Raw genomic sequence first — 13849 nt, 5'->3', positions numbered from 1 at the left:
TTGGCTTTTTGCCGGACTGGCTTCCCTGATTCACGGCTGTCGTGAAGACTTTTCTTATCTGCTTGTTTATTTAACAAGCAGATAAGAAAAGTCTTCACGACGGCTCTCCGTCACGCTGCCAGCACGCGCGAGTCCGGCTCTGTGATTGGGCATGTATTACAAATCACGTATTCTTCCTTTCGTTATTCTTTACAGTTTTACTGTGTTGGACTCAGTAGAATTCCCTGTTTATCCTCATTTAATTTCTCTAGTGAATAGCTGCATTCGTATTGTTTAAAAACTTTCCGTTTGACCGGCGTGCCAGAGAGTGTGTTTCAATACCGAATACTTTTATTTTGGTGCCTTTAAGAGACCTTAAGCGCCATTGCCCATATTTTCCTAGGGACATTATATTTTGCGATATTCCTTTTTGTTTTAGAGAGCGATTGTTCATTGTTCCATCTCTGCACAAACCCGGTCCATCTAGCTGTTTTTTTTTACTCCTAGTCTGCTAATTTTGCCCTAGTGTGTACGATAGAGGCTCCATTTTAAGATGGCAGAAACGCAAGAATGGATAGCCCCGCTTCCACGACGTATCTAGCCAGATGTATTGAGCCTCACATCCAGTCGGTCTTTTGAATCACAGCGCCGGAACTCAGACCGTGGACGTTCTATCCCGGACGCAGCTTCGACCTAAGGAGACATTCTGTATGGGTAAGCCTAACTCCGAGGGACTGTTCTGGTTTGACAGGGTCTCATCACCTAAATTCCTCAGTTGTCGATGTAGCGCTGACGCAAACAAGACATTTTTAGTGATCATGGATGCCCTGGGCAGACCAGTTCGTCATATATTGTTTGTAGGGTATTAAGTTCTTCTTTTGGCCTGCCTAGGAACCTTGTTAGCTCGATGCGCTAAACATTTATTGTTTTTAATGGCTCAATCTGCAGCACAGATGGTCTACTTGCGGACGAGCGCCCTTGCTCTCTACTCTACTCCCCGGGTTTCTCCGAGGTATGCTTCTTACAATAATGATTTTTGTTGTGGGAGTACATTCTCTCTGAGGAAATTCTCCAGTAGGTTTTGGACCTAGCACTCTGGTGAGTCCAGCCTGTAGCGTCCCAAACGGTTTATTTAATAAATTTCCTGCTGGTGCTGGTTTTTTCACTGACACCGAGCACTTCCCACATAGCATGGCACTCGAGTCACCATTGCATGACAGCTGCTTTGTTTTGGGCCACAGTTTTAGGGTTGTTTAGTTTATTAATTGTGTACAGCATCTGCTTTCCTCCTATTGAGTTTAATTTGATGCTGCACAACCGTTGGGTGCACCCTCCTCCCATCCCCCGTCCCCGCTGCATGCCTCACATTCTCGCCCCTCATTGCCCGAGCTGCTGCCGGTGCCCACCGGTTGAGCAATGGAGGGCGCTATGTAAAGGATCCCGGGGCGCCATGTGCTGAGGACAAGTCGAGACTTGCAGCTCAGCTCGTGTTTCGGGCGGGGCTCCAGGGATCGCAGGTGGGACAGAGGGGTCATCACACCTCCTCATACCCTGTCGGGCTGTGCACAGGCCCAGACACTGACATCTCTCGTAGCCCCCTTGCTCCTGAACCACAGACCCCCCCCCGCCGTGCCAGCACTGTACCGAGTAACACCACTCTCATTGAGGGCAGAGGGTTCTGCCAGAAGCCCTCACCGCATACAATGAGACTGCAAGGACCGGCCGACAGGTAGAGTTATGCTTTCATTTTTAAATCACAGTATTGCAGGGAAACATTACAAATCTTGATGCATAGTTCTTTTATATTCCGTAATTTAAAAGCTGGCCATTTTTTTCCTTTCTACATTAGATTTTTTTAAAATTACTGTGTCTCAATTGCAGGCAAATGTTTTCATCCCTTTTGGTGCCCTGCGTTTCATGGAGACACGTTTCCGTTTCTAAACTATCCGTTTCTGGAGATGATTTTCTAGTGAGAACAACTCACGTGTCATTTAAAGAGGGTGTGAGAAGGGTTTAAAACTCCAGACCACTTGCAGTAACTTTTCTGAGGACTGCAGAGAGGCGTGGTCTTTGCCTAGGGACACACAATGTCCAGGCTGATCCGGGAGACACTCTAGGGTTCACCAACTAGCTCCTGATGTCGCTGAATGCACTGGCACAGAACGAAATAAACTTTCCCCTTGTGCATTGGCACTTTGAACCGATATCTGCCCCTTCCGAGCAGTACCTATATAAAATATGTTTCGATCGGTAGGTTGAAATGTAATTTTTTGGGGAATGTTTTAGCAGTTTGGACCTTAAAGTCTGGTGGTGCTTGCACGTCACTTGTCTGACCCCTAGTCTCTCTTTTCAGAGGGCTTGTGGCGCAGAAAAACGGTACGAGAGAGACAGGAGGTGTTTCTTCTACAGCATGTTGTGGAAAAAAGGTCATTGAGGAAGCGTTTTGAAAAAAGATTGTTTTCTCATGAATATATTTGTAATCCTTGGGAAATTTAAACATGTCAATATTTTGGGACACTTAACTCTGGACAATGCTAATATTATTTTTGTAGTGTTGCAGGCTTTTGTTAAAAATACTTAGCTTTTTTTGTTTTCCCTTTGGTGACTTGCTTGAATTTTTTTCGATTATTGTTTATTGGTGAAACTCCTGTACAGCCATTGGTTCCCTGTTTCTGTAGCATTGTTTCAAATGGGTGCTGCCGTCCAAAAGTAATTTGTTGTTCGTTTTGGGGGCAGAGTAAAAATGCCCTTTTGGGAACCTGTTTAATGTCATTGAAGTCTCTCCTAATTTCACGCAAATAGAGCTAAAACAAGCATTTGCAATGCAATAGGTCTCACATTTACACAAGTTTAAGCTATTGGCATTGCAAATGTCAATGTCTTTTATTTATGTCTTAAAAACCAAAACAGAAATAAAAGGCATTGTCATTTACAATGCCAATAGCTCAAACTCACATAAATGCGAGACCTATTGTTTTGCAAATGCTTGTTCTTCCAGTGAGCCTGACAATCATGCAAGCCCACAGAGGGGAGCCTCGAAGTGTGTGAGCGTGGCTTGCTGTGTGAGAGTGGTTGCAGCGTCCCAACCCTGGCTATGACGTGACTTTCAGTGGTGACAGCCTGATTGTAGTCCAGTGACACTGGCCGTTTAACCTCTGCCTTGGGGGCAGAATGTCTACTAGCTCTCTCACATAAAGCTCCATTCGGTACTCATAAATAGGGTCCTATACTTCCTCTAGTATAAGATATGGGCTTCAAATGGGCCAGTTGGTGGCTAAAGAAGACATCACTAGGTTTTGGCGAGCACCCACCACCCCTACGTTTAAAGGGTGTCTCCAAAGTATGGATCGCTGCGCATTCCTTGAGGGGTCCACATATGAGGGCCGGGGGTGCCCCTGGAAGCAAAAGAAAGTATGGGGAAATGGTTGGAACATTCCCATGGTTTTCTACCCTTAAGACCAAACTTGCAGTAAAGTTTGATTCAATGTGTCCAGAATTGTTGACGATGCACATAAAGGCCATGCGCTTGATGTTATGAATATTCCTCTGTGATGATGTTTAGGTGTCAAAAGCCCTGTGTAAGGCCTTTTGTTTATACAATGAAAACTAATTTTGTTAATTATGCTATATGGATGTAGCACATATATTGTGTGTGGGATGTAGATCTCTCTTCTCCCATGAATACTTGAATTAGCTGAATTGCATTTGAGTATGATTGGTTCTCACTTACATTATATACTGCAAGCTGTGTTCCACAATTCTCCATCTTTGTAGGTTTTCAACCTACTGGGTAGGAGGGTAACACCAAGATGAGCAAACAGCACCAGGATCATAACCCACTTCTACCTTTCACTTGCCTTCACCAACAAGGCTTTAAGAAGTGGGGGGCAGATGAGGCATTTATTCTCCATGGCCTGAGCTTCTTTAAGGACCCCCCCACTTGTCCTGCAAATTTATTTCTAGATTTTGAATCATGCCTTCCTGTTTATTAATGGCGAGGCAGCTAACACGGTAGCACGGTACAGTGCTAGATACCGGTTGTGCATTGTTTTCTCTTTCCCTAGGGATATTTATATTTTTAATTTAGACTCAGGTGCTCCTACTATGTTGAGAAATGCATGATATTTGTTTAGAGTGCTGTGGTAACAAATGATGGATGGAATTCTGGATGAATCTAACATTCACCCCCAGTCAAGAGATCTGGGTTAAATCCATTGTTCTTTTGCTCAATATGCCACCCCAGTTTGGACCCAGCCATTTGCAAATCAGTCTTGACCCTGCTCCGGTCGTGGGTTGCTTGTATTTCGATTCAGGGAGGACCCGACTTGGCAGTTCGGGCTGGACTGTTTCCATGAGGGTCTCTTGACTGGGGGTGAATGTTTGATTAATTCAGCATTCCATCCATCATTTGTTGCCGAAGCACTGTTTGCCTTAAGTGGGATGGGTATGCCCAGACGTGGGTCCCGTGCTTGCTGTGCCACTGGTTTCAAGCTAGCCTATATTGCAGTAGCATTATCATTTGAGAGTGGCCACACAAAAATGTCTGACATGCCTGTCCCCCCACTGAACTATGGATTGGCTGTTGTTGTCACTTGAAACAGAAAAAGGTGATGAGCATAATGCTTGCACAGCTCTAAACGGGCAAATAAGTGACCCACGACCTGTTTCTGCCTTCTCGGGCCTCAACAGTGACATGCAGCTTGTATCCTATGGCACAGACAACACAGGACCTACATCAGTAGTGACTCCTTTCTTACTACCCCCCCAATTCAGAGCAGTAACAAAGGACCAGAGTTAAGTCAGAGACCTTACACCTGTATCCCTTACCCAACTCCGAAGATCTCTAGCAGAAGAATAGCTTCAGCTGAAAGTAAAGGCAAAGTGGTTCTGCAATTCAAACACAGCTGTCAATCCTTTCAGTAGAAACCTACAGGGCGCTTATATTAATTTGATACATACCGCACCACAATACACTATTCAAAAATGAAATTGCAGAGACTGACACTTGCTTCAGAAAATGTGTCTCGTGTGGTTGGGCGACACTCATGTGAGAGACAGCCGAGCGTTTCACAGAGATGACTGAAAAGATCAACTCCAGGGTGAGTTGTGCGCCATACAAACACAAGTAACATAACATAACCTTTCTAGAGCTTTGAAGCTGTTGATTGGGAGCGCCTAGCTTGGGCATATACTATGGGTGACTCAGTTAGATGAGAACTAAGGTTAAAATGCTGTAAAATGTGACATAAAAGAATAGGTAGATTTTGAGTGAAGGCAGTGACTCTGAGTTTAGATTCATAGTGATAATTTCTTTTCAGAATCACCATGCACCATTCAAGAAGGCGAGACAGCAAGCAATCCTTCCACTGATCAAGCTAGGATATTTTCTCAGATTGTTGTGCCGAAAACATTCTCACCTCCACATTCCGATGCATCCAGAATCCCAAAACACTTTTCATTTTTGTTTTCTAGGTCACCATTATCAGTTTCAGCTCCTAGAGAGTTCACAAAATGTCTTGATTCTCTTTTGGGTATATTACTTCCTATAGGTATTAAGGGTTTTCTTCTAGCTAGACAATTGGCTGGTTTGTGCTCCTGTCTTTCGAAGGGCTCTAAGGATGTACAACAGATGCTTCAAATTGGGCAGAAGTTCGGATTCCTGGTCAATTGGAGTTAGTTGTATGTAACTCAATCTCAGATACTGCAGTCCATCAGGGAGTATTCCACGCCTATTTGGAACAAGTCTTTCTTCATCTCTTTTGGAAACAGAAGTTGATATTCCGAATAAAATCTATTCTGGAGAAACTGAAAGCATCATCAAGGGAATGGTTGAGAGTGCAAGGGGAAATGGCTGCTTCTTGTACTTTAAATGCCTTGTCCATAAGTCACGGTCAGCCCTTGGTCAGACATGTTCCACCTCTCAGTACTACGAAGCTTTCAATTTCCATTCTCTACAATGGTGATACCCCGCTACCATTTTATGTGTAAGTCGTACATATTACTAGGAGTCATTTGGAAAGCCAAAATTTAAGTCTAACGTTTAAAATTCAGCACAGTGCCTGAAACCACTTTGTCAGCTAGCCTTACTGCCATATCATATTTTTTACTTTACACTTTCATTTTATAAAACTTTATATTTACTCTTGTTTTTCCCCAGATCACGATGAACCATTCATGTAATTTTACATTTTGTTCTCCACTTGTAAATAATTATGATTTTATTTATAATTCACTGCTATGCAGTGGTGACTGCCACATACAAAAGGTGGTGAGACGACGGGGGGGTGGGGGGGTGCTGAAAGGGAGCGCAGGAGTGGAGTAGTTTAATAATAAAAGCGAAAAAATTGAATTTACCTTAAGTTGAGCCTGGTCTCTCCTCTTCCTTGTCCCAGCAGACACTTGGGCTGCATCGGACTCCCTGTCCAATCTCCGCGCTGCTCTCATCACTGGCGTAACGAAACTTGAGGGGGCCTCCCTGCAAGGCACGTGGAGGGGTCCCCTCCAGGCTCAAACAGGAGCTCTGCAGCCAGAGTGCTGTGCTGAGGGGGCCCCCTGGAGCTTGGGGGCCCCCCGCACCGTAGGGGCTGCGGTGGCCTGTGTTACGCCCCTGGCTCTCATGCTATGAGAGCAGAGCGGGGATTGGCCTGAGCGGACTGAAACGACGCTCGCTCGGGCACAGGGAGTCTGTGCTGTTTCTCTAACCAGTCTGTTCAATACAGCCGGGTTAGAGAAACCTAAGTGCGCATGTGTGTTTGGCCAGCCTGGGACAGCTGGCCAAACACACATGCACACTTCGAGAGTGCACATAGGACTCCTCATCCCCCATCCATGCCCCTGCTGCACCCCTCCCTGCAGACGCTGGCTGAGCCAGCTGCTTAAAAATAAAACAATAATAAATTATCGTTTTATTTTATTTAGCTGCTGGCTCTGAGCCAGTAGGGTGACGCTTCTCCGCCTTTGCAGAGGAGCCGCCCCTGCTGCTATGATTTGACAAACCACAATCTCAAAAGTGTAAGTGAGTCTGCATGTGTGCGCGTGAATTATTATCACTAAATGCACTGCGTAGCACCTTATACGGTAAGTGGATGATATTGTCATATAGAAGAAATGATGTCATTGTCATCACCCTTTAGGACTAGATTTGTGTTGTACCTGTATTTGATTAGGTTAAACGAGGCAAAATGTAGTTAGAATAACATACCCTATGTGAAATGGCTCAGTGAATAATTTTAAAGTACAAATAAATGTGTATTCACATCCTTTTCAAGATGTCTTTTGTCTGTGTCGACTTTGGTAATTTCTGAGTGCTGTGAAAATCAGCAACCAGGCCAGTGTACACCAGGCCTAATTTGGTTTCTAAGTTGACTGAGCACAAGATAACTATGCCGACAAAGTCAAGCCCTATGGCAAATCGAACGCTTTGTGGTAAGGAGCTATAGTAACGTTTTGGATCACCTCTAGAATCTTGTAGATAGATCCTTCTAGTTTTGTTTATATCTTTGTTCTAGATGTTTTAGTTTACTTAACCTATTAATATAGTAATTTTATTTTAATAAATTAAAGTACTGACTGCACATTGATGTTATTGAGTGTGATATACTGTGTTTATCCTTTTAATTGCTCATCCTCACAGACTTGTAGGGGGTGGGGGGCCAGGAGCTAAATGAGCACCTCAGATGTCCAATAGGAGCACACCAGTAGTAAACAGCAGAACCTATACAGGATACTGCCCAGGGGCATAGCAAGGGTGCCATGGACCCTAACGCAAGAAGGAAACATATTTCCAATGTGCCTGGCATGTACTAAACGACAGCCCTAACTGAAGTGCAGTGGGTCCCTCATAGTCTGGGGGCCCCTTTGCTACTGCGCCAGCCCCGGCCCAGGAAACACTGATGGGCTAAGAACTGCAAGAGTAAACCTCACAGTGGACTCAGGAGGTTTTTTTTTATTGCCCCTGGGAGCCTGGTGGGCCTTCTGTCTTTTCCAGCCCTCCTCACCAGCAGCTGTGCAGGGCCACAGCTAGGAGACCACAGCATAGGTAGCAGCAGCTCACCCATGGTGGCTGTGCACCAGTGAGCTGCGGCTTGCTGCTCCGTCAGGCATCCACGCTGAACTGGCTTGGGATGACCAGGAGTGCTTGAAGTGGGAAAATAGCAGAGCAGGTACCCTGTACCGGCGCACCTGCTTGTTTCTGAGAAGTGCCGACACTCTCCTATTAAAAGTATTCCCTCAATCTGATTTGCCCGGACAGTCCTGTCTTTTCAACATATGTCCAGCGAAAATTCTGTACATTTAGCAGAATCTGGTTACTTGAGTGTTGACTGAACACAGAGGAATGCAAGTTTTCATGTGTTGTAGGGCAAAATTAGTTAGCAGCCACTAGCAGAAAGCCTTTTTAACCAAGATTATATTTGTGTAAAGGTTGCTGTAATTTCCTCTAAGTGTCTTAATATCCGTTTTCTCTTTGTTGCTGAATGCCTTTAGTTAAGAACTTCTATGTCGCTGGGTCGATACAAAATTGTAGTCCTTCTTTTATGTTTGAAGAAATGTTCTTTTCTTTTCTTTTCAAAATCCGGCAACCCCACAGGGCCTGGATTACCAGCACTTTCCCTCTCACAGAGGAGCTGCTGTCCTCCCGCCTTTGTGTTTCCACCGCGCAGGCGGTTCTGCAGCATAACTGCACTGTCACGTGACGTGAAGCATGTGATCTGAGCCAGCTGCAGGCTTGGCTGGCAGCCACAGCGTCTGTCACCCTCTGTTCTCTCCCTGCCCATTCGGTGTTGAGCGGCTTAAAAATGCTTTTTAATTCTGATCCAAAATCTCCTTGGTCACATTCTTTTTATTAATTTATGGCGCTTTTGTGGTGTTTCCCAACCTGACTTCCTTACAATGCTGAATCTAAGTGTAATACGATTAACAGTACAGTGCTTAGATCTTCATGGGAAGGATTTAAGGGAAGGAACATTCCCTCCTCGTCCCTCTCTCTTATTTCCATTAGGCAGGGAGGCCCCTGTGCAGTGGAAATAAGCGAGAGTAGGCCTCAGAGTAATGCAATTACTGGTAAGTAATAGACGCATTACGTGCCACAGGATTTACTTTCAACTTGGATTTCCCCGTTAAAGAGTCGATTCCAAGTTGGCCAGTACAAGAGCATAATAATACCGGGTGCGGAAATGTTTCCAGCTGATATTCTCACCCCTCTACAGGGCAATTTGGAATTTTCAGCCCAGAATGCGGCATAACGTGCAAGTTATGCAATTTCCAGACCCTTTTTCACATGTCTTTTCCAGATTCTGGTCCCATTTCTGCTCACAAATACCACATGCGTCCAATGGGAGGAATTTGTGAGCAGAAAGAAAGAAGAATTTACCAGGTGTAATTTCACTTGAGGTAAAATCGTAATCGTGCAAGTTGGTAAATCCTATGACGATACCGCTGAGCACGACTTGTAATTGGCCCGTAACAGCAGAGGGTGACATGACACATCAAAGCGTTCCTACCTTACCTCAACAGTGGATAAGTGGCACATGGGCAGAGCTGCCACGTTTCCCGGGTCCATGCATGATGTGCTGCTCCAGCCCAGGTTTCTTCCTTGGACTTCTGAGACTGGTGGTCCTGTTTTATAATCGAAAAAAGAAGCCAACACGTCCCAGAATTATAACGAAAAAAACTGAACTGGAGCAGGGCCTCTCGCATGGACCAAGAAAACTTGGCTGGGCTGCATGGGAGCACATCGCCCTGCGGCGGGGTCCTGGACAAGAGAAATGACAGGGACTCCGGTTGACGGCGGCTGCTTGGCCCCAGAACAGGGCGCGCAGTCCATTGTGGGCTCCGGGCTGGCGGGAGAGGGGGCTGACCTGCTGGTGGCCCTGGAATCTCTGGCCCTACCCAGGAAGCCGGCTAGTTATCAGCAGTGATGAAACTACCTGCGGCTCCGTTGGCCGGTGGGCGGTCAGCACAAAGGAGAGCAGGGTATCTTGGTTGTGGCCTGCTGGCACAACACGCGGCAAAGGGCCTGTGGAGAGTCAAATGTAAATACAAATAATGTAGAGATGTAAAGTATATAACCCTGATATCCTCTTGGCGTGCTGTGGTGTATTAAATAAGCAATAATAAGTTGGTCATGAGATTAACAGTGAGTGATCATATGTGGACGAGTTGCACACCTAATTTTCGACCCATTTCTCCAATTTATAATTAACAGTGAGTGAGCCAATATGGAGATTGGCGGTATCATGTTGAAATTAATAAAGACTACGCTGTGAAGACCAACTACCGTCTGACTGGTTTTTACTGGGTTGGGACCAGCACGGCAAGGAGGGTGGTGAGAAGGGCGATGGTGTGGTGAATTGCACGTTGTATGCCAACTAAGAAGAATTTACCAGGTGTAATTTCACTTGAGGTAAAATCGTAATTGTGCAGGTTGGTAAATCCTATGAAGACACCTCTGAGCACGATTTGTAATTGGCCCGTAACAGCAGAGGGTGACATGACACCTCAAAGCATTCCTACCTTACCTCAACAGTGGATAAGTGGCACATGGGCAAAGCTGCCACGTTTCCCGGGTCCATGCATGATGTGCTGCTCCAGCCCAGGTTTCTTCCTTGGACTTCTGAGACTGGTGGTCCTGTTTTATAATCGAAAAAACAAGCTAACACGTCCCAGAATTATAACGAAAAACTGAACTGGAGCAGCGCATCTCGCATGGACCAAGAAAACTTGGCTGGGCTGCATGGGAGGTGTCTTTTATCACCAATCATTTCAAGTTATAAAAATCAGAGGTTATCAGATAACATTAAGGGCCTCATGTAGGAAGCCAAATACCGGTCGGTAACGGCCGAAATTCGGTAAATATCCCGTTACCGACCGGTATTTAGGCATTTGCGATGTAGGGGGCTGATTTTCTGGATTCGGTATTTACCGAATCGGAAATTAAGAAATCGGTAAAATACCGATTCGGTAAATACCGAATCCAGAAATCATATGTAGGGAGCACTCTAAAGAGTGAAAATTAGTATTAAGAATTCGTTATTTACCACCAAATACAGGTTGGTGATAAATAACGAATACCTTGCAAAAAGTAATATTTTGCAGATTTAAGAGTGCCATGTGGCAGACATACATGCCCTTAGGGCATGTATGTGCGCCACATGTGCACACATGCAAGATTCAGGGGTGCAACAGGGTGTCAATGTGACACCCTGCCACCCTTGAATATGCTCCCCCCATTACCGAATCGGTATTTACCGAATCGGTAATGAGGCATACCTTCCCATTGATTCCTATGGGCCTCCAGGCCCATAGGAATCAATGGGAAGGTATGCCTCATTACCGAATCGGTAAATACCGATTCATAATTACCGAATTTTTCCGATTCGATAAAATTTACCGAATTATTACCTACATCACATTTACCGATTCATAAATACCGAATCGGTAAAATTCGGTATTTATGAATCGGTAAATGTGATGCTACCTACATATGGCCCTATGTCACTTGGTACTCTGTATACCAGTCCTGTTTTCCCTTCTTTGAACTATTATAATCTAGAATGAACCATTATAATCTAGAACTCTAATTCAATTGAGGTTACGAGGTCTTCTACTCCCGGAATGCTCTAGTTTATTAAATGAAAGTTTAGGTGTGGGACTTCATGTCCCTGGCGACAGTAAATCACCTGGGAACCTCTGGTAACCTTTAGGGCCATAGTATTCAATTGAAGCTAGTACAGGCTTCTGCCACGAGTAGCTCGTGAGCTACAGGTAGCTCTCCAGCTACGTTTAAGTGTGCTACTGCGCACCTATAAGCAGGTGCGCCAGGTGCAAACAGGAAAAGTACACCCTATCATATAGAATACGCTTTCTTCAGGGCAGCCGTGAATTCGTGCTGCCCTCTGCAGTGCATTCAAGAGAAATACGGAGTAGCTGTTCAAAAGCTGCTCCGTGTTTTTCTTTCCAGGCGGCAACAAGCCTGCACTTTAACGAGGGATTTCAAATCCCCTTGCAGCATGGTGTAGTGAGTGACTGCACCTGCTTGCCAGGGATGTTTGGGGGGTCCATAGGACCCACTTTCCCCCCACCAGAGGGCTGCCATCAAGGGTCGCACTGACAGTGCGCCATCTTTTAGGTGGTACATTGTCAGTGCATCTTCTGTCAGCTTCTTTGCCTCGGCGCCCGCGTCTATAATACGGCACGGGCGCAGAGGCAAACGGATTCCCTCCTTTGCATGGGGCATTAGCCTCATGCAAATGAGGGAATGCCTTCTTGAGAAAGTGCTACTGCTACATGTGCGCCAGCACTTTCAGAATTACAGAAGAGGCCGCACAAGCGTCTGCGGCTCCTTTTGAAATACCAACGTGCCCCAGGGGCGTGCAAAGCAGGCGTACATGCTGGTTGTGTGCCACGGGCACGTTCTGTAATAACGTCCCATGTCCACTAAATTAGAAACGTTTGCTTGGTTGAATTAATACATTTATACTAACATCGGAAAGCCTGTGTTTGGGGCAAAAATGTGTGTATTTTCATAACTCACGAGCTGATGTTTGTAGGAAAATTGTTGAATTTTCAAAATATTTCAAGCTATTTGAGTAATAAATCATGCAGCCTTTGGGGATACTTATTATCAGAATTATTATCTTGGTGCCAAGGTTTTTGAAACTATGGCTGATATGTGTTCCCCAATTGAGTCATTCCAAATTGACACAGCCTTTTTACATTCCTACTGGGATTCCTTGCTCCAGGGTAATCATTGCTGGTAGTCTTCCATATCCTGGCCACTCTTGTAATCTTGTCTGATGTGGTTGCTATTAAGACACTAATAATATTCGTAGGTCATGATGATTTTCATTGAACATAAGTAGCTCTTATGGCATAAAAGGTTGGAGACCACTGAGGTAGTACATGCACCCTACCTTTACAGCCAAACTTTCAATATCTTTCTCCTAAAAACCACTATGTTTTGAAACAAAACAAAATTTGTGGAAAGATTTTGCACTTGCCTTGTTGGACTTGGCATCTTTTGGCGTGTTTCCCCTGAGATTTTGCTTTCTGACCTCCCGGTTTTGACTCTGTTTTTGCTGGCGTAGTGTTTCTGCGTGCTTTTCTCACTGCTGATCAGTGGTAAAGTGCAAGTGCTACTGTGGTAAATTGTGTTCTGGATTGGTGTTTCCATGATTGGATATTTCATTTACTTGCTAGTCCCTAGTAAAGTGCGCTGAGTGTGCCAGGGCCTGTGAATCAAAAGCTACTAGTGGGCCTGCAGCACTGATTGTGCCACCCACGTGAGTAGCCCTGAGAAGGTAACTCAGACTCGCCATTGCGGCGTCTGCGCGCAGTTTGTAACTGCTATGTCGACTTGGCCAGTGCACAAACTTGCCAGTCCCTCACCTTTTCTTACATGTCAGCTACTCTAAGGTAGGCCCAAGGTACCCCTGTGGGCCGGGTGCAGTGTATGTGAAAGGTAGGACATGCCCTGGTGTGTGTGGCATGTTCTGATAGTGAATTACGGCCAATTTCGTTTTTCGCTATTGCAAGGCTACCTGTTTCCCTATAGGACAGAATGGGGAGTTTGTTTATAACATCTTATAAACATAACTGGCCCGGGGAATTGGGTAGGAAAATAAAGTTTAGTGTGCCTGAACTCATAATCTAAAGATGCATCTTTTAGTGAAGGTGATTTTTACATTCTGTGTTTGAAAATACCACTTTTAGTAAATAGGTATTTTCTTGCTCAGTCATCCCGTGTGCCTCTGCTGGAATGTGGATTGCCTGTCTGGATTTTGGACGACAGAAGGCTGGGGAGCAGGAGTGGCTCCAGATAGTCTAGCTGGGTCAGGAAAGGGCTGAATAGACCTGGGCTGCAATTGGGGAA

At 45.2% G+C, this 13849-nt stretch overlaps 1 long non-coding RNA gene across 1 annotated transcript in view; it reads left to right on the top strand.

The window, feature by feature from the left end:
* The first annotated feature begins 1527 nt into the window (after nucleotides 1-1527).
* The window catches only part of LOC146784307 (uncharacterized), a 69472-nt gene continuing 57150 nt past the window's right edge, over nucleotides 1528-13849 (top strand). The window contains exon 1 of the long non-coding RNA XR_014970869.1: nucleotides 1528-1708. This is a non-coding gene — a long non-coding RNA (uncharacterized LOC146784307). The remainder of the gene's footprint in view (nucleotides 1709-13849) is intronic.

This window comes from Triturus cristatus, chromosome 11, assembly GCF_964204655.1.
Source record: "Triturus cristatus chromosome 11, aTriCri1.1, whole genome shotgun sequence".
Classification (NCBI taxonomy): domain Eukaryota; kingdom Metazoa; phylum Chordata; class Amphibia; order Caudata; family Salamandridae; genus Triturus; species Triturus cristatus.
This window is presented reverse-complemented; position numbering and strand designations above follow the sequence as displayed.